This window comes from Megascapheus bottae, chromosome 6, assembly GCF_031878675.1.
Source record: "Megascapheus bottae isolate mThoBot1 chromosome 6, mThoBot2.hap1, whole genome shotgun sequence".
Lineage (NCBI taxonomy): Eukaryota > Metazoa > Chordata > Mammalia > Rodentia > Geomyidae > Megascapheus > Megascapheus bottae.
The window spans coordinates 80,752,005-80,776,748 of NC_143514.1; the positions used below are offsets into that span (position 1 = coordinate 80,752,005).

The following is a 24,744-nucleotide window of genomic DNA, read 5'->3' on the forward strand; positions in this document are numbered from 1 at the left end:
TTCTCTTACTAATGTTAACCAAACAGTTTCAAGTTTGTAATTTTTTCTAACACCAAGTCTTCTGAGGAAACTCTGTTTAGATGTCGAAAGAAAAATGACAGTACACCAGATGTTGACACATGCTTATGATCCTAGAATTAACAAGATCATGAAGCTGGACAATGGTGGCTCATGTCTACAATCCTAGCCACTCAGAAAGCTGAAATATGACTATCACAGTTCAAAGCCAGCCAGGGCAGGAAAGTCTGCAAGACTCATCTCAAATTAGCCACCAGAAAACCAGCAGTGGCACTGTGGTTCAAAGTGGTACAACACTAGCCTGAAGCAAAAAGAGCTCAGAGACAACGCCTAGACCCCAAGTTCAAGCTACACGGAAAAAAAAAAAATTCATGAGTTTGAGACCAGCCTAGGAGATAGAATAAGACCTGAGTCTGAGACCAACCTGGACTAGACCCTGCCTTGAAGAAAACAATAATAAACAAAAAATTCTGAAATAGGAGCCAGGAGTTTGACCTAGTGGTAGAGTGCTTGCCTAGCATGCACGAAGACCCAGGTTCGATTCCTCCGTGCCACACGCATAGAAAAAGCTGGACCTGGTGCTGAGGCTCAAGTGGTAGAGCTCTAGCCTTGAGAAAGTCCAAGGACAGTGCTCAGGCCGTGGATGCAAGCCCCAGGACTGGCAAAAAAAAATTCTGAAATAAAAAAATTCAGAACCATGGTCATAGATAGCTAGAGAAATGTCCAAGAAACACCAGGTGTGACCAGAAAAGAGATGGGCCTAGAGACACTTCATTGTCATAGTTCTCTGTTTTCAAACAAGATGAACACTTAATTTTTCTTTATCTATTAAGGGATATTATGCAGCCATGAAACAGGATATAAATTAATGGTACTTGGGAAAGATCTCTGATTTAAATGTTAAACTACAAAATAAGGCACGACGCTGGTGGCTCATGCCTGTAATCCTAACTACTCAGAAGGCTGAGATCCGAGGATCATGATTCCAAGCCAGCCCAGGCACAAAAGTCCTGTGAGACTCCAATTAACCACCAGAAAACCGGAAGTGGCACTGGGGCTCAAGGGGTAGAACACTAGTCTTGAACTGAAGAGCTCAGAGACAGCATCCAGGCCCAGAGTTCAAACCCCCATGACCACCAATAAAAAATAAAAAATAAGGCACAGAGCATAATGTACACTGTTCTCATATGTATCTACATAGGCAAATATTCAGAAAAGGTTCCCAGGATAACAAGAAATTTAACTATTACCTAAAGTTCTCAAGAGGATAGAGTGAGTGGGGGGAGGGGAGGCTTACTCTTCATTTGATATAGTTTATATTTATTACTATGTGCTTCCATATCCATATGTGCTTATGACATACTAGATATTGCCTCTAGTGTAAGGAATGCAATAATGAACCAGACAGACAGAAATCCTGGCCCTTGACAGGAAGTGGGAAGGACAGATGATAAATACACAAATATATGGTCAAAGGTAATGATAGAAGGGTAATGAAAGATGCTTAAAAAAAAGTAACATAAGTCAGATGATAAGGTGATTTTTGGACAAGATAGGTCAGAGAAGCCAATTCTGAGTCCAGAAGGAAGCAACAATGGGTAGTTACAGGTGGAGAAAAAGAAACAGCAGATTCAAAAGCCCTAAAGCAAAGACACACTTGGTACATTGGAAGAATCCCAAAAGGCTACGTTAGACAGGGTTGTGGATCCTAAGTTCAGACTATACAGCACTGCCCATCCCACCACAGGATATCTGCTTTTTATTCTGGGGGTGCTAGGAAGCCAATAGAGGGTACTGAGCTTGAGGGTATTTTTGACTGGTGTTTGGAAAGAATGGCTGTGGGACCATGGAGAACACCTCACATGTGCTAGACAAGAGCAGAGAAAGTAGGTCAAATACAAATGCAGGAGGCTTCCTTTGCCTCTTCCAACTCCTTTGGCTGGGAGCCACAAAACTCCAGATTTTAGGGCTCTTTGTGTGCATCTTCACACACTCCCTCTATTCTGCACAGGTGTCAAGTCTCCCTTTGCCTGACTTTTACAGGAACGCATGTCATGGCATAGAGGGCTCATTCGGATAAACCACCTTATCTTGTGATCCTTAATCACAGCTTCAAAATGACTCTTTTTTCAAATGACATAACATTTACAGGTTCCAAAATTAAGATTTGATATCTTCTTTTTCTGGGGGCGGGATATTGGTGGTCTCTGACACAATTACTCAACTCTGCCATCATCCCACAAAAGCATCTGTGAGCAGTGTATAAAATGGAGGGGCATACTTACGTTCTGATACGACTCAATGTAGAAAAGCAGGTAGCGGGTATAGACCAAGCTGGGGGTAGCATGGTAGCTGGATCAAGAATAGATATTAAAAGGATTGCTCGGAGGATTTTTGTTTTGTTTTGTTTTGTTTTGCCGAAGGATTGAATATAAAGTAAAATAGAAAAATTTTGGTCCAAGATTTGGCTGTTGGGACTTTTGGTCTGAGCAATTCAGTTATTGGTATCTAATGTAAAGACCAGAGGAGGTTTAGAAGAGAATGAGAATCCAGAATTCTATTTGGGATGTGCTAATAAACTAGACATGTCTGTCTCCACTTAGGGATATCACAAAGCACGTAAGCACGCGCATCTGAAAAGCTGTAGGCAGAGATATAGCATCAAGTAGTTCTAAACCCATGGGATCTGATAAGATTTCCCAGAAGAGGAAGTATAATTTACTTTGACTGCATCCCAATTCACAGCAAGATAAAAATCTTGCCTCTCGTGCAAACATAAAGTGAGCGTGTCGCAAGCATTTTCTTTGGCTTTTTAATTAATGAGGGAACCCTGAAGATGGTGAGACCGATTCAAAAGAGAATTCAAAAAAATACAGGGACATTTATAGACAAACAAGAATATTTGCTGAGAGATGCAAACTTGATTAAGAACCTGTGGAGTGATAAAGTGTCTTGTGTGGGGTTATCTCTACATATCTCTACAAAGAGAGCCCCCGCAGCCAGCCCGCAAAAGAAGAGTCCTGGAGTCGTCTTTTATATACAAGAAAATCAGTTGTAAGGCCTGCAGTGTGACCTAGTGGTAGAGTGCTAGTGGTGGCATGCATGAAGACCTGGGTTTAATTCCTCAGTACCACATACACAGAAAAAGCTGGATGCAGCGCTGTGGCTCAAGTGGCAGAGCATTAGCCTTGAGCAAAAAGTGTCCAAGGACAGTGCCCAGGCCCTCAGTTCAAGCCCCAAGACTGGCAAAAAAAAAATCAGTTGTATACATGGCAAAGACTTGTGTGCATTGCTCTTCTACCTCATCTATACAAAGGCCATTCAGGTTACTGGTGAAGTGCTGCCCTCCCCTTCGGGGAATTCATAAAGCATGGTAATCTCTTGCTCATTGCCAGCTCTCTGCCAATTTGGCCTGACACTGCCATACAATATCTATTAAGTGCCCACCAAATGATGAGCAGGTCTATGCTACTAAAGTACATCGCTCAACTAAATACAGAGCTTCTCTTAGGAGGCTGAGATATGAAGATCAAGGTTCAAAGCCAGCCTAGGCAAGAAAGTCTATGATGCCCCTCTCTAACCACCAAAAACCTGAAAGTGAAGCTGTCTCTCCAGCAGTAGAGTGGCAACCTTGAACAAAAGAGCTAAGGGATAGCACGAAGACTCTGAGTTCAAATTCCAGTACCAGCAAAACATAAATGAATATATAATGAATTAAATAGATCCCAGATCCTTGCTCTCTGGCTGTTTCCATTCTAGTGGAAGGGTCCAATAACACAAAAAATCAAGACATTCTATAGTATTGAAAGAAGTCCAGGAAGCCGGACACCAGTGGCTCACACCTATAATCCTAGCTACTCAGGAGGCTGAGATCTGAGGATCACAGTTCAAAGCCAGCCAGGGCAGGAAATTCTGTGAGACTCTTATCTCCAACTAACCATCAGAAAATCAGAAGTAGTGCAGTGGATCAAGTGGTAGAGTGATAGCCTTGAACTGAAGAGCTCAGGGACAGTGCCTAGGCCCAGAGTTCAAGTCCTATGACCGACAAAAAGAAAGCAAAAAAAGAAGTCCAGGAATGAAAAGAAAATAAAAACAGGCTAGAGGGCCCAAGAATGTCATCTCATTTTTCACCAGAGTGGTAACATTAAGGCCACATTAAACAATTGAGATTTTATGCAATGTGTTCATATGTGGAGGTGTTATGAGAATATGTCTGAGAGAAGGTTGTTTAACATCCAAAAAGAGCCAGACACCTGTGGGTCACACCATAGCTTATTGCAGAGTCTGAAATCTGAGGGCCAGCCCAGAATAGGAAAAGTCTATGTGATTCATATTTCAGACTAATCACCAAAAAGCCAGAAGTAGAACTATGGCTCAAGTGGTAGAACACCACCCTTGCGCAAAAGAGCTAAAGGAGCCAGGTGCTATAGCTCACACCTGCAACCCTAGCTACTCAGGAGGCTGAGATCTGAGGATCAAGGTTCAAAGCCAGCCTGAGCACAAAAGGACCTGAGACTCTTATCTCCAGTTAACCACTAGAAAATGGGAAGTGGGGCTTGGCTCAAGGGTAGGTGGTAGCCTTGAGCTAAAGAGCTCAGGGACAGCGCCCAGACTGAGTTCAAGCCCCATGCCCCACAAAAAAAAGGGGGGGTGGATGGTGGGTGGGGGGAGGGTAATAGGTACCAAGACATGTGAAAGGGTATCAATGTATGTGAATTAATGCACCTTCTATCTGGCAAATATCATGTAACCCTTTTACTAATTACAATAAAAAGTATTTTAAAAAAGAGCTAAAGGACAGTACCTAGGTATCAAAGTGTAAACCCAGGTAATGGCTGAAACAATTAAAAAATAAATACAATACAAAAGAAGTTTCACACTTTTAAAAGGTTAATTTAAGTGGTAGAGTGCTTGCCTAGCATACACGAAGACCCAGGTTCCATTCCTCGGTACCCCACATACATAGCAAAAAGCCGGAAGTGGTACTGAGACTCAAGTGGTAGCGCTCTAGCCTTGAGAAAGTCCAAGGACAGTGCTCAGGCCCTGAGCTCAAGCCCAGGACTAGCAAAAAATAAAATAAAATTAAATAAAAAGCCAGAAGTGGTACTGAGGCTCAAGTGGTAGAGCACTAGCCTTGAGAACGGCCAAGGACAGTGCTCAGGCCTTGAGTTCAATCCCCAGACCTGGCAAAAAAAAAAAAAAAAAGTGGCAGAATGGGGGAAAAAGTAATAAGATTTGAATCATAAATTGAGTCAAAACAATGTTTTCCTGCCTGAGACATGTTCTTTCAAGTTCTAGGCATATTGCATTGCTGTGGGCATGAGATGAGATAAATGTGAAATCAGAAGAATAATTCTTACAATACCAAGCTCTTCACCCTCTCAGAATCAACACTTGGCTCTCTCCCTCTCTCTCTCTCTTTTTTTTTTATTAGAGAGCATTCCCATCTGCCTCACTATTCCACCCACAAACAATCAGACTGTGTGTGTGACAATACTTTAAGAAAGAAAATTAAAATTTTAGTAGTAAATAGCAATTCAAAAATAGCTTTCTTGAAAGAAATTCCTTATTAATGGTATCGCTTCTCGAGTGCCATACCTGGGCTATGGCTCTGATTTCTGCAAGGCTGCTGTAGTCAATGTATAAAAATGAACTTTTGCTTCTCTCTTCTTCAACTTCTGAACCTAAGGGAAAGGTGGGGTGGAATCCCAGATTATTTGCATTTTTTTTTATTTCAAACGATGTAAAACACGGCCTTAAGACTTGTATAAGGAGTTCTCAAAGCACAATTTCCTACAAAGAAACAAGGATTTCTTCACTTTCTCATCGTGTCAAACAAAATCACTCACAGATAAAGTCAATTTGCTCTTTTGCCTTGCTGCTCGGCTGTTTCTTTTTTGCCAGCTGACTAACATTTTCTAGGGCAGGTTGAAATTAATCATTTAGCACTCCCAGATTTTTCAGGCTAGCCGTGGCTGTGGATTACAAAGAATAAAATCCACACTTCTCACCAAAGGCCTCACAGCTGATGAGAGCAACAACATTTATAGATCACCTTGGAAAGCGCAGTTCCAATCTGATCTAAACACATCCATTTGTGTGTCACCTGACCTAGAAATCGTGCGCGAATGTACACAATTCATTATCTTGGCTGTTTGGTCCTCCCTGGGGGCTTCACTGCCAAAATTTGCATGTCCTTGTGTGTCACTCTCCACCCAGCATCTTCTTCAAGTGACCAGAAATGTATGATCTTTCTACCTGGCCGCCATTTGTCCATTTCTGCGTAGCCAAGGTCAGCCTGCCGATGCTCTTTAAATAAATAAATAACAGCACCTGCCCTTCTGGCATCTGGAAGTTCTAGACCAAAAGACAAAAACAGCAAGCTAGGACCAGCCAATACTTTTAGGCAAGCTGGCCAGGCTGCTAGCGCAAATGTCAAGGGATATTTGCTTCAGAGAAATTCCAGAAATAATATAAAATTGCCCTGTCCTTTTAAAAATAGGGGGGAAATGTCTTGGCAGGGTTATCTATTATTTGCCTGGCTGCATTTTCTCTCTGTCTCCGTCAAGGCTTGAAAAGTCCTGGTACTTCTGCCTCTTCAAGCGAAGCTGGGTGGAAGTGGACCACATCTAATGCCTGGATGATGCAAATGAAGATTGAAACTGGTGTTTCCTTCGATGGGTGTGATTAAATGCTCAACCGGGATATTTTCCTTTCAATCCTCCACTGGCTAGAACCTGTTGGCTCTTTCGGTCTCCCCACTGGCAAACTGAAGTCATTCCAGCACTAGAGGAAAGAGGCTGGATCCCGTCATTGATGAATGCTTTTTCTCTGGGGAGGATTTCCTTTCTTGTGTTTGGAATGATGGTTCAAGTTCTGAAGGGAATTAAAAAGTATCGTGGGGGTGGTGGAGAATCACAGGGACTCTTCTAGCTCTTGCTGGCTCTGGGTAGCCTGGAAATCTGTACAACCTGGAAATCTGGACAGGGGAGCAGTTGTACAAGAGAAGCCCAGTGTCAGTTGACCATTTAATTTCACCCCTCACCCACCCGACCAAGATATGAGATGACCACAACAGTGCGAGAAGACTCTGAGCTCCTCTCTGCATCGGGGAAGCCTCTGCAAACATACATGCAAGGAAATCAATAGCTCTGAACACTGTCAGAGCCCCTGAGCCTCCAAATTGGCTACTCTGGGGGTTCCGAACCTCATCGGTAATGAGAGGAAGCCTGACTCTCGTCCACCTCAGTGACTTCTCCTTCCACACCCACATTCCACCAGGCAATCTTTGAGGGGATGTTGATGTCTGAATGCAAAAGAAACAAAACCTTTGGGGCCATCTCTATAAAAACCTGATTTCAACCATTTATTTATCTTTAGTGTATCTTCTCGCTCTTTTTTTTTTAATGCTGCAGAGTCTCACTTGATGATGAAGCTGGAGACAGGGCAAATTATTTTGGAAGTGGGATACTGGATCATAATATTAGATAATATTAAACATTAGATAATATTAAACAGTGTTCCTCCATGACAAAGGAATCAGGTCCGCCACTGCTATATGTCTGTGCCTAGATAGGACAGGCACATGGCAATCTGCAATAAGGGATGGAATGAATGGGTGGATGAATGAATGAATGAATGAATGAATGCCAGCCCAGCTCTATCCAAAGGAACCAGATTGCTACAGGAGCAGGAAATTCATGTCAAAGAGAATTAGAGTTAGCCCGATTAGATACTGTATCTGTGTGCTCTGACTGCCTTATAACAAAAATTTGTCTTCTCACAGTTCTTTGGGCTGGGGGCCCAATGCAAGAACAAGGATAAGCTTCTCTCGCACCTCTCCTCAACTGGCAGAGGGATGAGCTTCCGTTCGCTGGGTCTTCCCGTGGTCTTCACGCTGCATGTGTATTCATGGCTTCTTAACCTTTCTTTTTTCTGGAATTACAATTTGAACTCAAAGCATCATGCTTGCTGGCCAGATACTCTGCCACGTGAGCCAGGCCTGTCCTTTTCATTTTATTTTATTTTTATTTTTTTTGCCAGTTCTGGGCTTGAGCTCAGGGCCTGAACACTGTCCTTGGACTTTCTCAAGGTTAGAGCTCTACAACTTGAGCCTCAGCACCATTTCTGGCTTTTTTCTATGTATGTGGTACCGAGGAATCGAACCCGGGTCTTCATGCATGCTAGGCAAGCACTCTACCACTAGGCCAAACTCCCGGCCCTTCATTTTATTTTTTGAATACGGTGTTTTGCCCCAGAGAATCTGGACCTTGATCCTTCTATTTATGATTATTGCCTATATGAGATGACAGGCACAAGACAGGACCCTCAGCTTTTTGGTGGAGATGGAGTCCAGCAGCATTTTGTGTAGACTGGCCTCTGATCACAACCGCCTGATCTGTACCTCCTGAATAACTGGAATTACAGGAATGAGGCCCATCTCAAGCAGTCTTCTCATCCTTTTCTTTTTGGAACACCAGACTGGTAGGAATAGAGCCCAACCTTACAGTGTCATTCCCTCTCTTCAACCCTGTTTTCAAATAAGGTCACGTTCTAAGATGGTGGGGGTCAGAGTTCTACCACAGGAACTTCAGGTCAGCCCCTCACAGGTATGGAAGTTCTCATACCAAAGCCAGCCCTTCGCTGTGTTAAAACAGAACAGTGCTAGTGTTGTGTCCCACTGGGGAGGACAGGCTTCCTGGCCAGGCCTTCCTCCACACTGAATGGGAAAACAGTGCTCTCTAATAAACCCTGCTGCCATTTGTCTGCCTTCTTTTTCTTTTTTTCAGTTGTGGGGCTTGAACTCAGGCCTGGGCATTGTTCCTGAGCTGTTTCTGCTCAAAGGCTAGCTCTCTGACACACTGAGCCACAGCTCCACTTCCAATTTTTGGTGATTAATTAGAGATAAAAGACTCAGATTTGCCTGCTCAGGCTGGCTTTGAACCACAATCTTAAAATCTCAGCCTCCTGAGTATCTAGGATTGCAGGCATGAGACACCAGTACCTGGCTTTTTTGTGTGTAAGGCAGTGGTATTAGGGTTTAAACTCAGGGCTCTGTGCTTCCTAGGTAGGTCCTCTACAGCTGAGACACGCCTCCAGCCTTTTTTCCCCCGCTGGTTATTTTTTAGATAGAGTCTTGCTTCCTTCCTCAGGTGCCTTCCTGGACCCAAATCTGCCTATTTCAGGCTTCATTTTATAGCTGGAATGACAAGAAGGTACCACCGTGCCCTGCTTCTTCCATTGCTATGGAATCTTAGATTTCTCTGCCCAGGCTGGCCTGGAGACAAGACCCATGACCCACCAAAAATAAATAAATAAATGAAAAAAGTCTCATGGACTTTCTTCCACAGGCTGGCTTCAAACTATGATCCTCAGATCTCAATCTCCTAAGTAGCTAGGATTTTATAAGCATGAGGCCCCAAGAACCTGGGTTTGAGTATCTATTTCTAGAAATGCCTTATTTTTTTTTTTGGCCAGTCCTAGGGCTTGAACTTAGATCCTGAGCACTGTCCTTGGGTGTTCTCAAGGCTAGAGCTCTACCACTTGGTACTGAGGAATTGAACTCATGTCTTTGTGCATGCCGGTCAAGCACTCTACTACTAGGCCAAGCTCCTGGCCCTAGAAATGCTTTGGATACAAAAGTCAGCACACATGCATTCAAAGACAGAATGGAAGTTGGCGTGACATGCAAATAAAATGGAAGATTTGAGCTAACTCTTGTCCCCTCGACCGTCTCTGTGTCTCCACGATCCCAAGTATTTGGGAAGAAGAAGCAAATGCCGCTGGCTCTGCACATGAAGATGGGCGAGTCTGGTAGGGAGCCATCTGCCTGTGTGACAGTGTGAAATGCTCCAGGCATGGACCAGGGTGGTAACCACTTGTTTTGAAAAAGTAGAGGGAACCAGGTGTAGCACCCCTCACCTCTGATCCCAGCTCCCAGGAGGTGGAGGTAAAGATAATCACATGTTCAAGGCTAGCCAGGACTACACTGTAAGATCCTGTTGCAAAACAAACCAAAGAGGTGGGGTGGGGGTAGGGTGTGTTTGTAAGTGGCGGTGAATGTAGATGACACTTGGAAGTGATCCATAAGCAGCTGTAACGTGGCTGAACCTGGGGACTAAACATGGGGTCTTCAGCATGCTAGACAAAGACTCAACCACTGAGCTACATCCATACCCTTAGCTATTTGAGATGGTCTCACAGACAGCCGTGAACTCTGTAGCACAAGGTGGCTTTGAACAAGGTGGCTCCTTCCTCTGCCCTCTAAGTACTGGGTTGACAGCATGGGCCACCATACTTAGCTTAAGTTTCTTTCTTTTTGTTTGTTTTTTTGATTGGTCAGGGGCTTGAACTCTGGACCTGGGCACTGTCCCTGAGCTCTGCAGCTCAAGGCTAGTGCTCTACCACTTGAGCTGCAGTGCCACTTCTGGTTTTCTGGCAGTTAATTGGAGATAAGAGTCTCACAGACTGGGCCAGGATTTTGGCCTAGTGGTAGAGTGCTTGCCTAGCATGCATGAAGACCCGGGTTCGATTCCTTGGTACCACATACATAGAAAAAAGCCAGAAGTGGTGCTGAGGCTCAAGTGGTAGAGCTCTAGCCTTGAGAAAGCCCAAGGACAGTGCTCAGGCCCTGAGCTCAAGCCCAGGACTGGCAAAAAAAAAAAAAGAGTCTCACAGACTTTTTGTGCCCAGGCTGGCTTTGAACTACAGTCCTCAGATCTCAGCCTCCTGAGTAGCTAGGATGACAGGCGTGAGCCAATGTCGCCCGGCTTTTTTTTGTTTGTTTGTCTTTAACATGGGTGCCCTACCTATTGGTTTTACCTTTAAATTTAATTATCATTATTCAAATGAAGATAATTACTTGAAAAAAATAAGGTGAGGAAAACACCAAATATTTGCTAACATTAAACATGGTGAGTTACAGGGGCTGGGAGTTTGGCCTTGTAGTAGAGTACTTGTCTGGCATGCATGAAGACCTGGGTTCAACATACATAAAAAAGACCACATACATAGAAAAAAGCTGGAAGTGGTGCTGTGGCTCAAGTGGTAGAGCTCTAGTCTTGAGAAAAGTCCAAGGACAGTGCTCAGGCCCTGAGTTCAAGCCCTACGACTGGCCAAAAAAAAACAAAAAACAAAAAACAAAAAACCATGGTGAGTAACAGTACATAACAATTGAGTAATAGGAATAACAGGGTGGGGGGCCTGGCGCTCGCTCCTGTAGTCCTTGCTATATAGGAGGCCCAGATTAGAGGATCACGGTTAGAGGCCAGCATGGTCAGAAAAGTAGATGAGACTCTTTATCTTCAAGTAACCTCCAAAAAGCCAGAAACGGATCTGTAGTACAAGTGTTAGAATGCCAGTCTTGAGGGAAAAAGTTCGAGGCCAGTGTCCAGGCCCTAACTTCAAAACCCAGTACTGACACACAAACAAAAAATTGAGTAACAGTGAAATTACAGGTAGAAATTTCCTTTCCTTTAGCATGTGAGAATTATCTGAGGGCATGGCTCAGTAGTATAGTACCTGCCTAACAAGTTCAAGTCCTTGAGTTCAAACCCCAGTACCGGCAAAAGAATGAAAAATGTTTTCCACCCACTTGTCAGGAAAGTATTGGGCTGTACAGCCTATGAAATTCTCTGAATTTCTGATTCTCTGAATCATGAAAATGCAGCTCTGAGCTAGGCATCAGTGGCTCACACCTGTAATCCTAGCTACTCAGGAGACAGATCTAAGGATTACAGTTCAAAATCAGTCCAAGGCAGAAAGTCTGTGAGCCTCTTATCTTCAATAAACTACCAAAAAGCCATAAGTTATGCGATAGCTCCAGTGATAGTAGCCTTGAGTGAAAAAACTAATAGATAGCACCCAGGCCTGCAGTTCAAGCCCCAGGACCAGCACACACACAGGCACCCACACACAAAAGTTGTATTCATTTCTCTAGTAGATGTCCATACCACATGCATATGCATCATAAGCACTGACATGCTGTGGTCCTGAGTGTTCACATACCGTCTGCCAGTCTTTCATCTATCAGACAATCACTGATGAGATGCTGGCTCTCACTTCTGCCCTGTCTGCACACAAGGAAGTAGAAGGCTTTGTGCCTGTCCTCCTACAATCTATTCCAGGGACCAAGACAGAAAACTAAACACATAATCACAACTGAGGGAGGAATTCAGAGTCTGGGGTCACCAGCAGAAGGTCCTAAGGGCCAGAAGTGAGACACAGAAGGAGGACAGAAGACTTAGTGTGAGTTTGATTCCTAACACCTGTGTGATCTTGAGTACGGGAAGTAGAGTCCTCAGTTTCCTCAATGACCAAGGGGAATGAACCATAGAATTTGCCTGGTAACGATTAGTAAGAGGGCTGGGCATGTGACTTAGTGGTAGAGTGCTTGCCTAGCGTACGTACATGAAGTCCTAGGTTCAATTCCTCGATAGCACACAAACAGAAAAAAAAAAGCCAGAAGTGGCTCTGTGGCTCAAGTGGTAGAGTACTTGCCTGGAGCGAAAGAAGCTCAGAGACACTGTCCAAGCCCTGAGATCAAGCTCAGGACTGGCAAAAAAAAATGGTAAGAATGACAAATGATTGAAAATGATGGGTCACAGCCAGACATGGTTGTACATGCCTGTAATTCCGGCTCTACTGGAAGCTGAGATAGGAGGATTACAAGTTCAAGGTCAGCCTGGGTAACTTAGTGAGCTCCTATCTCAAAAACAAAACAAACCATGGTCAAAGCACTTGTAAACCACTCTAAGTCTCTTCCTTGCCCAAGTGCCTGCCATAAATACTAGCTCATTTTCTTAGAATTTATTTTATATATGATACATGATTGCTTTTTTTCCCCTAGTACTTGGATTTGAACTCAAGATCTCACACTAGGTAGATGCTCTACCACTTGAACCACAGCTCCCCTTCCAGCTATTTTGATGGTTCATTGGTGACAAGAGTCTCATGGACTTTCTTTCCCAGGCTGTCTTTGAACCTTGATCCTCAGATCTCAGCCTCCTGAGTAGCTAGGATTTCAGGCATGAGCCGCTAATGCCCAGCTCTAAGATACTTTTTATCCTCTGCTTTTAGTAGACAGTGGGATAGGGCTCAGGGAAAGGGTGTGGATAGGGGATACAGATTTGAGCTTTCCCTCAACTAGGGAGAGGCGAGGGCAGATAGCAATGAGGTTTCCATAGACAGAGGCTATGACGGTGTGAAGCAGGGGAGCGCCTGGTTTAGACTCATGCTGTTGAGGTGGTTAGAGGCTGAAAAAAAGAGAAGCAAAGTCAGAAAGCAAGGAGAAAAGTGGAGTTTGTAAAGAGGCAATGCCCACACTGCTCCTGTCATGGAGAATTCAAGTCAGAGCCACTTCATTACAACAAAAGCAAATAGACCGGCCACCAGTGGTTCACACCTATCATTTCATTCTTTGGGAGGCTGAAATAAGGAGGATTGAGACTCAGAGCCAGCCCAAACCCATCTCAACTAATAGCTAGGAAAAGTGGCATGTGCCCATCATGCAAGCTATGGAAGGAGCAGTAAAACAGCCACAAGCCCGGCTAAAAAAGTGAGACCCTCTCCAGCCAGAGCCGAAAGAGCTAGGTGCATGGCTCAAGTGGTAGAGTGCCTGCCTGGCAAGTATAAAGCTCTGAGTTCAAGCCCCAGTAGTATAAAGATAAAAAGAGACAGAAATTAGAACAGTGGTTACCAAGGGCTGGGGGAATAGGCCAACGTTTATATAGGCAAGGAGCTTCACCTGGGGACGTGAAATCCACTGGAAAGCGAATTTAATTATTGTCACCAAATTGGTCTATTTAAAAGTGGTTAAGATGATAAATTTTATGTTATGTTCCATTTTATAACAACTTTTCTTTTTTTTCCAGTCCTGGGACTTGAACTCAGAACCAGTGTCCCTCGAGGCCAGAATTCTACCACTTGAGCCACAGCTCCACTTCCAGATTTTTCTGTGTATGTGGCACTGAGGAATTGAACCCAGGGCTTCATGCACACTAGGTAAGCACTCTACCACTAAGCCACCTTCCCAGCCTTACAACAACCTTTTTTCTTTCTTTTTTTTTTTTTTTTGCCAGTCCTGGAGACTGAACTCAGGTCTACCACTTGAGCCACAGCACCATGCCTAGCTTTTGTTTTTTCCAGCTTTTTTTTAAATGTATGTGGTGCCAAGGAGTCGAATCCAGGTCTTCATGCATGCTAGGCAAGCACTCTAGGCCAAACTCCCAGCCTTTTACAACTTTCTTTGAAATAAGAGAACACTGTGCTGGTGGCTCACACTTGCAATCCCAGCTACTCAGGAAGCTAAGACCTGCAGTCTCTCCTAGTCAGCCAGGATGCAGTGGCTCACACCTGTAATCCTACTTATTCAGGAGGCTGAGATCTGAGGATCACAGTTCAAAGCCAGCCCAGGCACTAAAGACCTTGAGAAATGGCGCTGTAGCTCCAGGAGTAGGATGGCAGCCTTGAGCTGAAGAGCGCAGGGACAACACCCAGGCCCAGAGTCCAAGCACCAAGACTGACAAAAACAAAGCAAAACAGGCTTCTTCTGGCTTTACTCAGAGAAAGATGAACGCGGACTTCCCTGCCATCCTACCATGCCAGGCTCCCCAAGAGCTTGCTCTCCAAAATCAGAGCTTGCCATTGGTCGATTCATAAAACAGAGCTTGCCATTGGCTGATCCATAATCTGAGCTTGCCAGAGTCCACATCAAGAGAGTCGGGGTCAAGGAGTAAAAGACTATTAAAGGACTGATCCTTCCTTCTTCCTTCTTCCTTCTTCCTCCTTCTTTCCTTCTCTCCCTACCTTCCCTTCTTTTTCTTCCCTCTTTCCCTTCCTTCCCTCCCTCTTCCTTCCTTCTACCCACTTGCTGCCTCCTTGCACTCCTTCCTGACTCCCTCCCCTCCTTATCCCTCCCTCCCTCCCTCCCTTTTCTCTGTCTCCCTCTCTCCCTTCCTTTCTTCCTTCCTCCCTCCCTTTATGCTGCTGTTGAATGGAGACTGCACTGTAACTGCTCACCTACCTTGAGACTATTGAGAAATTCTCGGCTGACATGCAAGTCAGAGATCCTCAAAGCGCAGCCCCAAGCTTTGCTGTGCCACATCATCGAAGAACTCGAGCACACATACTCTGGGCCCTGCTGCACCGCTCTGAAAGAGAACCACCTAGAGGGGGTCTGTGGCCCTTCCAGGGACAGTAGTCTGGTGGTCCCAGGTCTCCAGAGGTTGCCAGTGCCCACGTTGAAGATAAGAGTTCCCCTCCTTGTTTACCTATATCCAAAGGGAAGTTACGACATTCATGGGAGGATGGAAAAGAACTTTCCCTGGGGCCTCCGTCTTCTGGGTACCTGGTTTGGTCTGGAGTTGTTTTTTTACTTCCAAGTTGATTGTGCTGCAAACTGGGTCAAAACCTGTGAAGGTGAAAAATACAAATGTCAACTAGAACAAAGCTTCAGAGTCCTGTGAAATCTCCTCCTGTAGTGGAATGCTGTAACAACATGAAAGAGCTGGATGCAAAGCTGGTTTTGTTTGTTTGTTTGTTTGTTTGTAGTACTAGAGTCTGAACTCCAGGCTTCCTGCTTGTGTGGTAGGTGGTTCTACTGATGCCTTCAGCCTTTCGAAGACTGCTCTAGAAAACTTTCCACTTGAAGGAAATGTACTAGAAGTGTTTTCCATGGTTCATTTTGTGTGTGTGTGTGTGTGTGTGTGTGTGTGTGTGTGTGTGTGCGCGCGCACGCGCACACAAGTACACACTCGCGTGTGCAAGCCTGGGTGTTTGTGTGCTGGTTCTGGGGCTTAAACTCAGGGGCTGAGCATTGTCTCTGGGCTTTTTCACTCCAGGATGGTGCTCTACCACTTGAGCCACAGCTCTACTTTTGCCTTTTTGATAGTTCACTGGAGATAAGTGTCTCAAAGATTTTCCTACCCAGACTGGCTTCAAACCTTGAGCCTCAGATCTCAGCTTCCTAAGAAGCCACGATTACAGGCATGAGCCACTGGCACATGTTGAAGCTTACTTTCCAACTCTTGTGTGACTGAGATAAAACCACCGATTCAGGGCCAGGAGTGCAGCCTACCAGTAGAGTGCTTGCCTAGCATGCACAAAGCTCTGGGTTCAATTCCCCTCTACTACATGCACAGAAAAAGCTGGAAATGGTGCTGTGGCTAAAATGGAAGGGTACTAGCCTTGAGAAAGCCTAAGGATAGTGCCCAGGGCCTAAGTTCAAGTCCCAGGACTGGCAACAATAACTATTCTTTTGTCATGGCTGTGATGATCCTTGTAAAGAGGATGTGGAGAAGCCCTGATGGATGGGCCTTCTTGCTTGCTTGCAGTGAACACATGAGTCCTTGCAGTCCCCCAGCTCTTGCTTAAGGAGACTCCCCAGTGCCCAGGGTGTGTTAGAAGCCCCTGGGGCAATCCTTGCTGAGGTGCCTTGGTGGAGACCTGCCTGCTCATGCCTGTGGAACCACAGTTCCACAATGGCAACGGCAGGCTGGCCGTCCCTAAGACAGTGAGTGCTGACTGAGCTCTGGCTGAGTACCTCATGCTTTTTGAGGAGCCAGGTCCCTGATGCTCTCCCACCACCCAAGATCTCAGATTTGGGCCCAGACCAGGATCCTCCTACCTGCCTTCTGAGTAGCTAGGACGCTTGTGTGTGGACATGGGCTCTCCAGCATTTTTGCCAGCGCTGTCCTCGAATCACATACTCCTGATACCCATCTCTCAAGTAGCCAGCATCATGGGTATGTACCACCACATCTGGAAGGTTCTCTCAGGAATCAAACCTGGGTCTTCAGGCCAATACTTGGAAACACTTTCTATGACGCTTCAGCAGTGGGTCTCTGAAAGGAGAGGAGAATGACTCCATCCGAGCTTGCTCTCATCTCCAGATAAACGGACTCAACTCCAGGCACAAAGGAGAGAAGAGCAGCCAGAAAATAAAGGCTCTGCCCCATCTGCCCCTGGAGCCTCAACACATCACCCTCTGGCTCCCACCGAGGGCTGGTTGTGTGGGTCCCAAGGCCAGCACAGTCTCTGGAGTCAAGTTAGACATTGACAGGACAGAAGGGCCGTCCTTCCTGCGTGCACACGGCCCCAGGAAGCAGTGCTAAACCCTGTGCCTGCCCTGTCTCTCCTGGCCAGGCGTCCCCAGAGACACGATAAAAGGATACACAGGGTTATTGGACAGGATCTAAGGTCCTCCTGCCATGTTTGCACCAAGAGGCTGAGCCAGATCCAGCCCAGTTCTCCCAGCCCTCCCGCAGTCAGCAGCAAATCCTACAACAGGGAGAAGGAACTCGGGGAGGGAAAGGCGGGGAGTTGCTTCCTCCATCCTGCTGGCCATGGGTTCCATGGGACCAGCAGAAACTCCTCTGCTTCCTTCTAACTTGCCTCTGGCACTAGGAAGCAAGCATCTGACAAGAGGTGCTGGGCCAACAGCCAGGCCTGGATTCCATGTCAGGCAGTGGCAAGGGGGAGGAGGGGGACGGGGGGGGGGGGGGGGCACGCACACTGGACCTGTGAGTTTGCTTCCTCCTCAGAATCTGTATAGGAACCCTAAGTAGTGGCAAGTGCCCCTGGGCCCAGCTACGTGGCCTGGACAATGGACAGTACCAAAAAGAGTACACTAAGGGAGGAGGCCCAGGAATGGAGGCCCAGGAATGGAGGGAGGAAGGGTGAGCAAATGCAGGCCTGGCATTCAATGTCCACAAGGTAAAAAACGAACCCTTTAGGTGGTGGGTAGGGATGGGAGGGGGACATGGAAGAAAACGAAGGGAGGGATGAGATCCACCAAGAAGTACTGCACTCATCACCTGACTTACGGAACCCTTTCTACAATAGCTTAAAAATACCAATTTTTTTGGTCAGTCCTGGGGCTCGAAATCAGGGCCTGGAAACTGTTCTTGGGCTTTTCCTAAAGGCTGTGCCATTTGAGCCACAGCACCATTTCTGGCTCTTCTAAGTATGTGGTACTGAGAAATCAAATCTGGGTCTTCATGCATGCTAGACAAGTACTCTACCACTAGGCCAAACTCCCAGCCCCAAAATAACAATTTTTTATGGGCTGGGATTATAGCTTAGTGGTAGGTTGCTTGCCTAGCATGCACGAAGCCCTGGGTTCAATTCCTCGGTACCACCTGCACAGAAAAAGCTGGAAGTAATACTGTGGCTCACTCAGGTGGTAGAACATTATCCTTGAGAAAGCCCAAGGATAGTACCCAGGCCAGTTCAATCTCCAGAACTGGCAATAAAAATTGTGTGTGTGTGTGTGTGTGTGTGTGTGTGTGTGTGTGTGTCTCAGTTGTGGGGCTAGAACTCTGGGCCTGGACACTGTTCCTGAGCTCTTCAGCTCAAGGCTACTACCCTACCTCCTGAGTCAAAACACCACTTCTGGTTTTCTAGTGATTAATTGGAGATAAGAGTCTCAGGGACTTTAGTGCCCAGGCTGTCTTTGAACTGTGATCCTCAGACTGCAGCCTCCTGAGTAGCTAGGATTATAGGCTTGAGCCACAGTGCCTGGTTGGCAATAAAAAAAAATTTAAAGGGGCCCAGAGTATGGCCTAGTGGTAGAGTGCTTGCCTAGCATGCATAAAGCCCTGGGTTCGACTCCTCAGTACCATATACACAGAAAAAGCCAGAAGTGGTACTGTGGCTCAAATGGTAGAGGGCCAGCTTTGAGCAAAAGAAGCTCAAGGACAGTGCTCAGGCCCTGAGTTCAAGCCCCAGGACTGGCAAAAAAATTAAAAATAACAATTTTTCTAAAAACATACGTTGATAACTACTACAGCCCCTCATGAGTGTCATTTAAAAAATTAGACTAGCCATTGGCTCTTTACCTGCGTGCGTCTCCACTTCCGTGTTCTCTATTTACCTAGCCACTCACTTTCATTTTACAACATGGCACCCTTCTGGAGGTGGAAAGAATTACTAAAGCAAGCTCTGTCATTTAACATGCAGACTATTTTTGCATGTATGGTACTGGAGTTTGAACTCAGGGCCTTCCATTTCTAGGCCCCACCACATGAGCCATATCACTAGCTAAGACAGAAACACGTCTTTTTAAAAACATGTATGTTCCCAGGCACCAGTGGCTCACTCTTGTGATCCTAGCTATTCAGCCTATCAAACGATCACAGTTCAAAGCCAGTCCAGGCAGAAAGCTTCATAAGACTCTTATCTGCAATTAACCAGCACAAACCAGACATGAAGCTGTGCATCAAGTGATAGGATGCCAGCCTTAAGCAAAATGTTAAGGAATAGAACACGGGCCTGGAGTTCAAATCAGAGTGCTGGTACACGTGCACGCACACACACACACACACACACACACACACACACACACACACACACACCTTCAAGGTCATAGGAATAATAAATACTTATCTTTTTTTGCATGGTGTTAATATCTCCCAGTTTACCTGCCCAGGCAGGCTTTGAACCTCTACCTTGTAGTAACTAGGATTACAGGTGTGAGCCATCAGCACTAGGCTAAAAGTTTGAATTTTTTTTTAAATTCCAAGCAAAGTTCCATTTATTGGACTGAATTGATTTGAATTGAACCGAACTGAATGGAATTTTACTCACTCGTCCAAGGATTAGCCAGTGACCTTGGCCTTCAATCGGGGGTCTTCTTTGCACACAGCAGGCACAGTATTTGCTGTACAGGAAACTCTTGGTATTTGAGGGTTCCTCCTCCATTAGTATTTGCATTTGGCTGAGACCTCAATCTGATGAGGTGGGCTTAGCATTATCTAAGCTCCCCCTATGTGGCGCTTTCTATTTTAATTGGATTATTATACAGCTCATTCCTCTCCAGAAACCCTCAAACTCCCTTCTTGGACTCCCAGCCACAAGGGGGAAATTAACAGAAACAAAAAAAGCTAACAAGGTGAAAGTACAGGATCACTCCTGTCAACAATAAAACCTGCTGCCCATCCACAGTTATGGAGACAGGCCCATCTATTATTCATAGAATACAGATGGGTAAATATTAAACCCTCACCAGGCGCTGGTGGCTCACACTCGTAATCCTTACTCAGGAGGCTGAGATCTGAGGATTAAGGTTGGAAGTGAGCCCAGACAAGAAAATCTATAAGACTCTTATCTCCAATAAAGTACTCAGAAGTGGCACTATGGCTTAAGTGTTAGAACACTAGTCTTGAGCAAAAAGAAGCACAGGGACAGTGCCCAGATCCTGAGTTCAGGCCTTAGGACAGGTACCAAAAGAATTTTTTTTTGTCAGTTTTGAGACTTGAACTCTGGGCCTGGGCGCTGTTTCTGAGCTCTTCAGCTTAAGGCTATCACCCTACCCACTTCCAGTTTTCTGGTGATTAATTGGAGATAAGAGTCTCACCGACTTTTTAGTGCCTGGGCTGGCTTTCAACTGGGATCCTCAGATCTCAGACTCCTGAGTAGCTAGGATGACAGGCGTGAGCCACTGTGCCCTGCTCCAAAATAATTTTAACACAGCACGAGGGTAAAACCAAGAGTAGAAACTTGTGAACTTGGCAAAAATCATAAAATGGTGAGTCTTTGAAAGGGTTAAATGTATCTATAATTTAAAAACACACTGCAAATTGTGGAGGTGGGGGGCATATGCACATACTGAGTACCCATCTCAAGCTTTCCTTGCTCATTTTCACTAGGTTGGCATGTGTACACCTAACTCTGTTTCACAAACAGCTCCTCAAACAAGGCCTAGGACTATTTGCCTTTTCAGCAGATGACAAAAGGAAAGGTTGTTTTCCTTATTTCCCAAGGAAGGGACACACACACACACACACACACACACACACACACACACACACACAATTTTAAAAGTCAGAAAATGCTAAATATCTTTTGCAAGATTTTTACACTCCTTAATTTACCCTAATTTCTTTCTGACCTGAATATTTTTTTGTCAAGTCATGGGGCTTGAACTCAGGACCTGAGCACTGTCCTTGGACTTTCCTCAAGACTAGAGCTCTACCACTTGAGCCACGGCATCACTTCCAGCTTTTTTCTATGTATGTGGTACCAAGGAATCAAACCCGGGCCTTCATGCATACTAGGCAAGCACTCTATCACTAGGCCAAACTCCCGGCCCCCTGACTTGAATTTTTAATGCAAAGTGAAAAACTTGTCCAGTTACCATTTGCTCCATAATGCAAGTCATCAAGAGTTCTAAGCATGATGTCAGGACTTCACATCAGCCAGATTCTCCAGACTTAGGACACAATAAAATGATTTCCCTCTTACAGAGAACATTTGCAAATCCAATTTGTTTTTTCCACTTAAAAAAAAAAAAATGTGTGGCCAGTTTAGCCTAGTGGTAGAGTGCTTGCCTAGCATGAATGAAGATCTGAGTTTGATTCCTCAGGACCACATACATAGAAAAAGCCAGAAGTAGGGGCTGGGAGTTTGGCCTAGTGGAAGAGTGCTTGCCTGGCATCCACAAAGATCCAGGTTCAATTCCTCAGTACCACATACATAGAAAAAAGCCTGAAGTGGCTCTATGGCTCAAGTGGCAGAGCACAAGGCCTTGAGAAAGCCCAAATACAATGCTTAGGCCCTGAGTTCAAGTCCCAGGACTGGCAAAATAAAAAAAGGAAAAGCCAGAAGTGGCACTGTGGCTCAAGTGGGAGTGCTCTTGCCTTGAGAAAGTCCAAGGACAGTGCTCAGACCCTGAGTTCAAGCCCCAGGACTGGCAAAAATAATAACAATAATAATAATAATAGTAGTAAATTTTTTAATGTGTTCAACAGGACACCAGTGGCTCATACCTGTAACCCTACCTGCACAGGAAGCTGAGATATGAGGATTGTGGTTCAAAGCCAGCCTGGGCAAGAAAGTTCATGAGACTCTTGTCTACAATTAACCACCAAAAATCCTGAAATGGAGCTGTGGCTCAAGTGGTAGGCACTAGCCTTGAGCAAGAAAGCTCAGGAGCAGTCCTAGGCCTTGAGTTCAAATCTAAAGATCAGCCTGCTGCCCCCACCCCAGCCCCACCCCTGCCAGCAAAAACATACATATACTGAATTAAGTCAAAATACCTCCAATGAAGCACTGACTCAGATACAAATTTTTCTGCAGCTTTGTATTTTAATAGGTTCTCAGCAGGGATTATGCATTAAATTATTTCTGTTAAATACTTGCTGATAGACTTATCAATACTTGGATTCATTTAATGTGAAGGAAGTAAATTCCTAACATTTCCATTTTAGGTAGGGGAGAAAAACGACAATTTAATTATATAACAATTTTAACCTTGACTATCTCTTTTCCTGATTGAATCCTATATAATGATATTAAATTCAAAAATTAATCTAGCCTGCAGGATGGATAATTAGTCAAAAGCAGGGAAAAGTCACAAAAAATTAACAATGAAATCAGTTCTTTGATTTTATGTCACACCTCTTTCTCCTGGGCATTTTGAAGCACATTCTCAGTGTGAGAGTGTCTCCTAAATTCTGCTGAAGTTACATGCTGGAAAGATCTGGATTCTTCCTTTAAAAGATGGGAAAAGTGAGGCAAGGTCAAGTTTCATAATGATAGAGGAAATAATTCAGAAAGAAAACACCAGGAAAAGGGAAAGAGCTCTGAGGACTGAGTCAATCGGACTAGGGAATACTTGGGGTCTGGTTATGAAAGAGAGCACAGGAGATCTGAGGGCTTTGAGGAAGGGAGATAGAGTGAGCAGCCACTCCGTTTGTAGCAGTAAAATCAGAGGGTCTGGGAGGAAGATCTCCAGTGAAAAAGAAGATGTGATGATAAATAAATAAAGCTGAACACAGTGGCTCACACCTATAATCCTAGCTTCTCAGGAGGCTTCGATCTGAGGATTGTGGTTTAAAGCCAGCTTGGACACTATAAAGCCATGAGACTTTTATCTCCAATTAATCACTAGAAAATGGAAATGGGGCTGTGGCTCAAGGGTAGTGAGGTAGCCTTGAGCTGAAGAGCTCAGGGACAGTGCCCGGGCCCAGAGTTCAAGCCCCATGACCCACAAAAATAAATAAATAAATAAATAAATAAATAAATAAATAAATAAATAAATAAAAGAAGATGGCGTGAAGTGGGGTGCTAGCTACTAAGAGGCTGAGATCTGAGGACCAGGGTTCAAAGCAAGCCAAAGCAGGAAAACCCATGAGAGCATTCTCCAATTAACCGCCAGAAAACCAGAAGCGGCACTGTGGCTCAGAGTGGCAGACCATTAGTCTTGAGGGGTAAAAGCTCAGAGATAGCACCCAAGCCCTGACTTCAAGCCCTAGGACCAGCAAGAGAGAGAAAGAGAGGAGGGGGGAGAGAGGAGAGAAGGAAGGAAGGACGAAGAGAAGCAGAAAGACAGAGGGGGGTGGGAAGGATGGATGGAAAGAGAAAAAGGAAAAAAATCTGAATAGATTGATCACAAGCAAAAAGATTGGATTAATGTTCAACTATCCCCCTACCCACACCAATATACACACACAGTCCACTGAATTCTCTGCATTCTACCCAAAGCTTAATTAAAAACATAATGCCAACCCTTTATAAACTATGCTAAAAAGAAAGAAAGCATAAGGCCATATAGGATGAGGCTAAATGAAAGGACCTCCAGGATATGGAAACAAGAGCCATACAATGTGTGATTGTTGTTCTTAATGTACTATGTTACTTCTCATCTCTTTGTTGTCCCTTGGTTATCTCATATTGTTATAGTATCTTACCTTGTTATCTGGTATATTGTATATATGTTTGTTTATTTGAAATAGGATAGGGAAGGGGGAAAACAAGTTGAAGGGAGGGGGTGGGGGGAGGGATATGGGGACAAAAACATGAGAAGGGTTATCAGTGTTTGTGAAGTAATGTACCTTCTACCTGGTGAATATAATGTAACCCTTCCATTAATTACAATACAAAAGAAAGAAAGAAAGAAAGAAAGAAAGAAAGAAAGAAAGAAAGAAAGAAAGAAAGAGAAAATAGCTCTCGAGTCGTTGCATGGAACCAGTGTTTCCTGGTAGCAAAGCCAGACCAAGGTATTGAAAGAAAATCCCATGTGAAAATCCCTCCACAAACTACCAACAAGTGGAATCCATATAAGGATTATGTGACCAAGTGAGACTTATCCCAGGAATGGATGTTGGTCTAACATATGAAAATCAATCAACGCAATACACCATATAATTGAATAAAGGGGAAACTACCAGACCATCTTAATAGCTGCAGAAAAAGCATTTGACAAAATCCAAGATCCTTTGCTGTTCACAGAACTGAACAAAAGCCTATCTCTGAAAACCTCAGTTAACATCATGCTTAATGATAAGAGATTAAATACATTCCTTCTAAAATCAGGACTAACTCAGTTGTGGGGATAGTCAGGGTAATTAGGCAAAGAAATAGCATCTGCACATTAAAAGAAATAAAGTATTCACAGATTACATAGTCTTAAGACACAGGAAGTCATAAGGAATTCTCTCTCACACACACACATGCACACACAAACCAATAAACAAGTTTAATGAAATGTCAGGGTACAAAATTAATTAGATGTGATATCATGTGTCAGTGCCTCACACCTGTAATCCTAGCTACTCAGGAGGCTGAGATATGAGGAATACAGTTTGAAGACAGCCCAGGCAGAAAAGTCCCTCTTTTCTCCAATTAACCCTCGCCCTCACCAAAAACAAACAAACCCAGAAGTAAATCTGTGGCTTCACTGGTAGAGCACTAGCTTTGAGCAAAAATGTTAAGGGACAGAGCCCAAAC

At 44.6% G+C, this 24,744-nt stretch overlaps 1 long non-coding RNA gene across 4 annotated transcripts in view; it reads right to left on the reverse strand.

The window, feature by feature from the left end:
• LOC150062572 (uncharacterized) overlaps nt 1-24,744 on the reverse strand; it is a 65,230-nt gene that overhangs the window by 2,442 nt on the left and 38,044 nt on the right. The window contains exons 2-4 of one of the 4 annotated variants that reach the window (XR_016536018.1): nt 16,643-16,859; nt 15,288-15,427; nt 5,505-5,702 (exon numbers count right to left, since the gene is read on the reverse strand). This is a non-coding gene — a long non-coding RNA (uncharacterized LOC150062572). The other 3 variants (XR_016536020.1, XR_016536019.1, XR_016536017.1) reach the window with 3 other exon arrangements.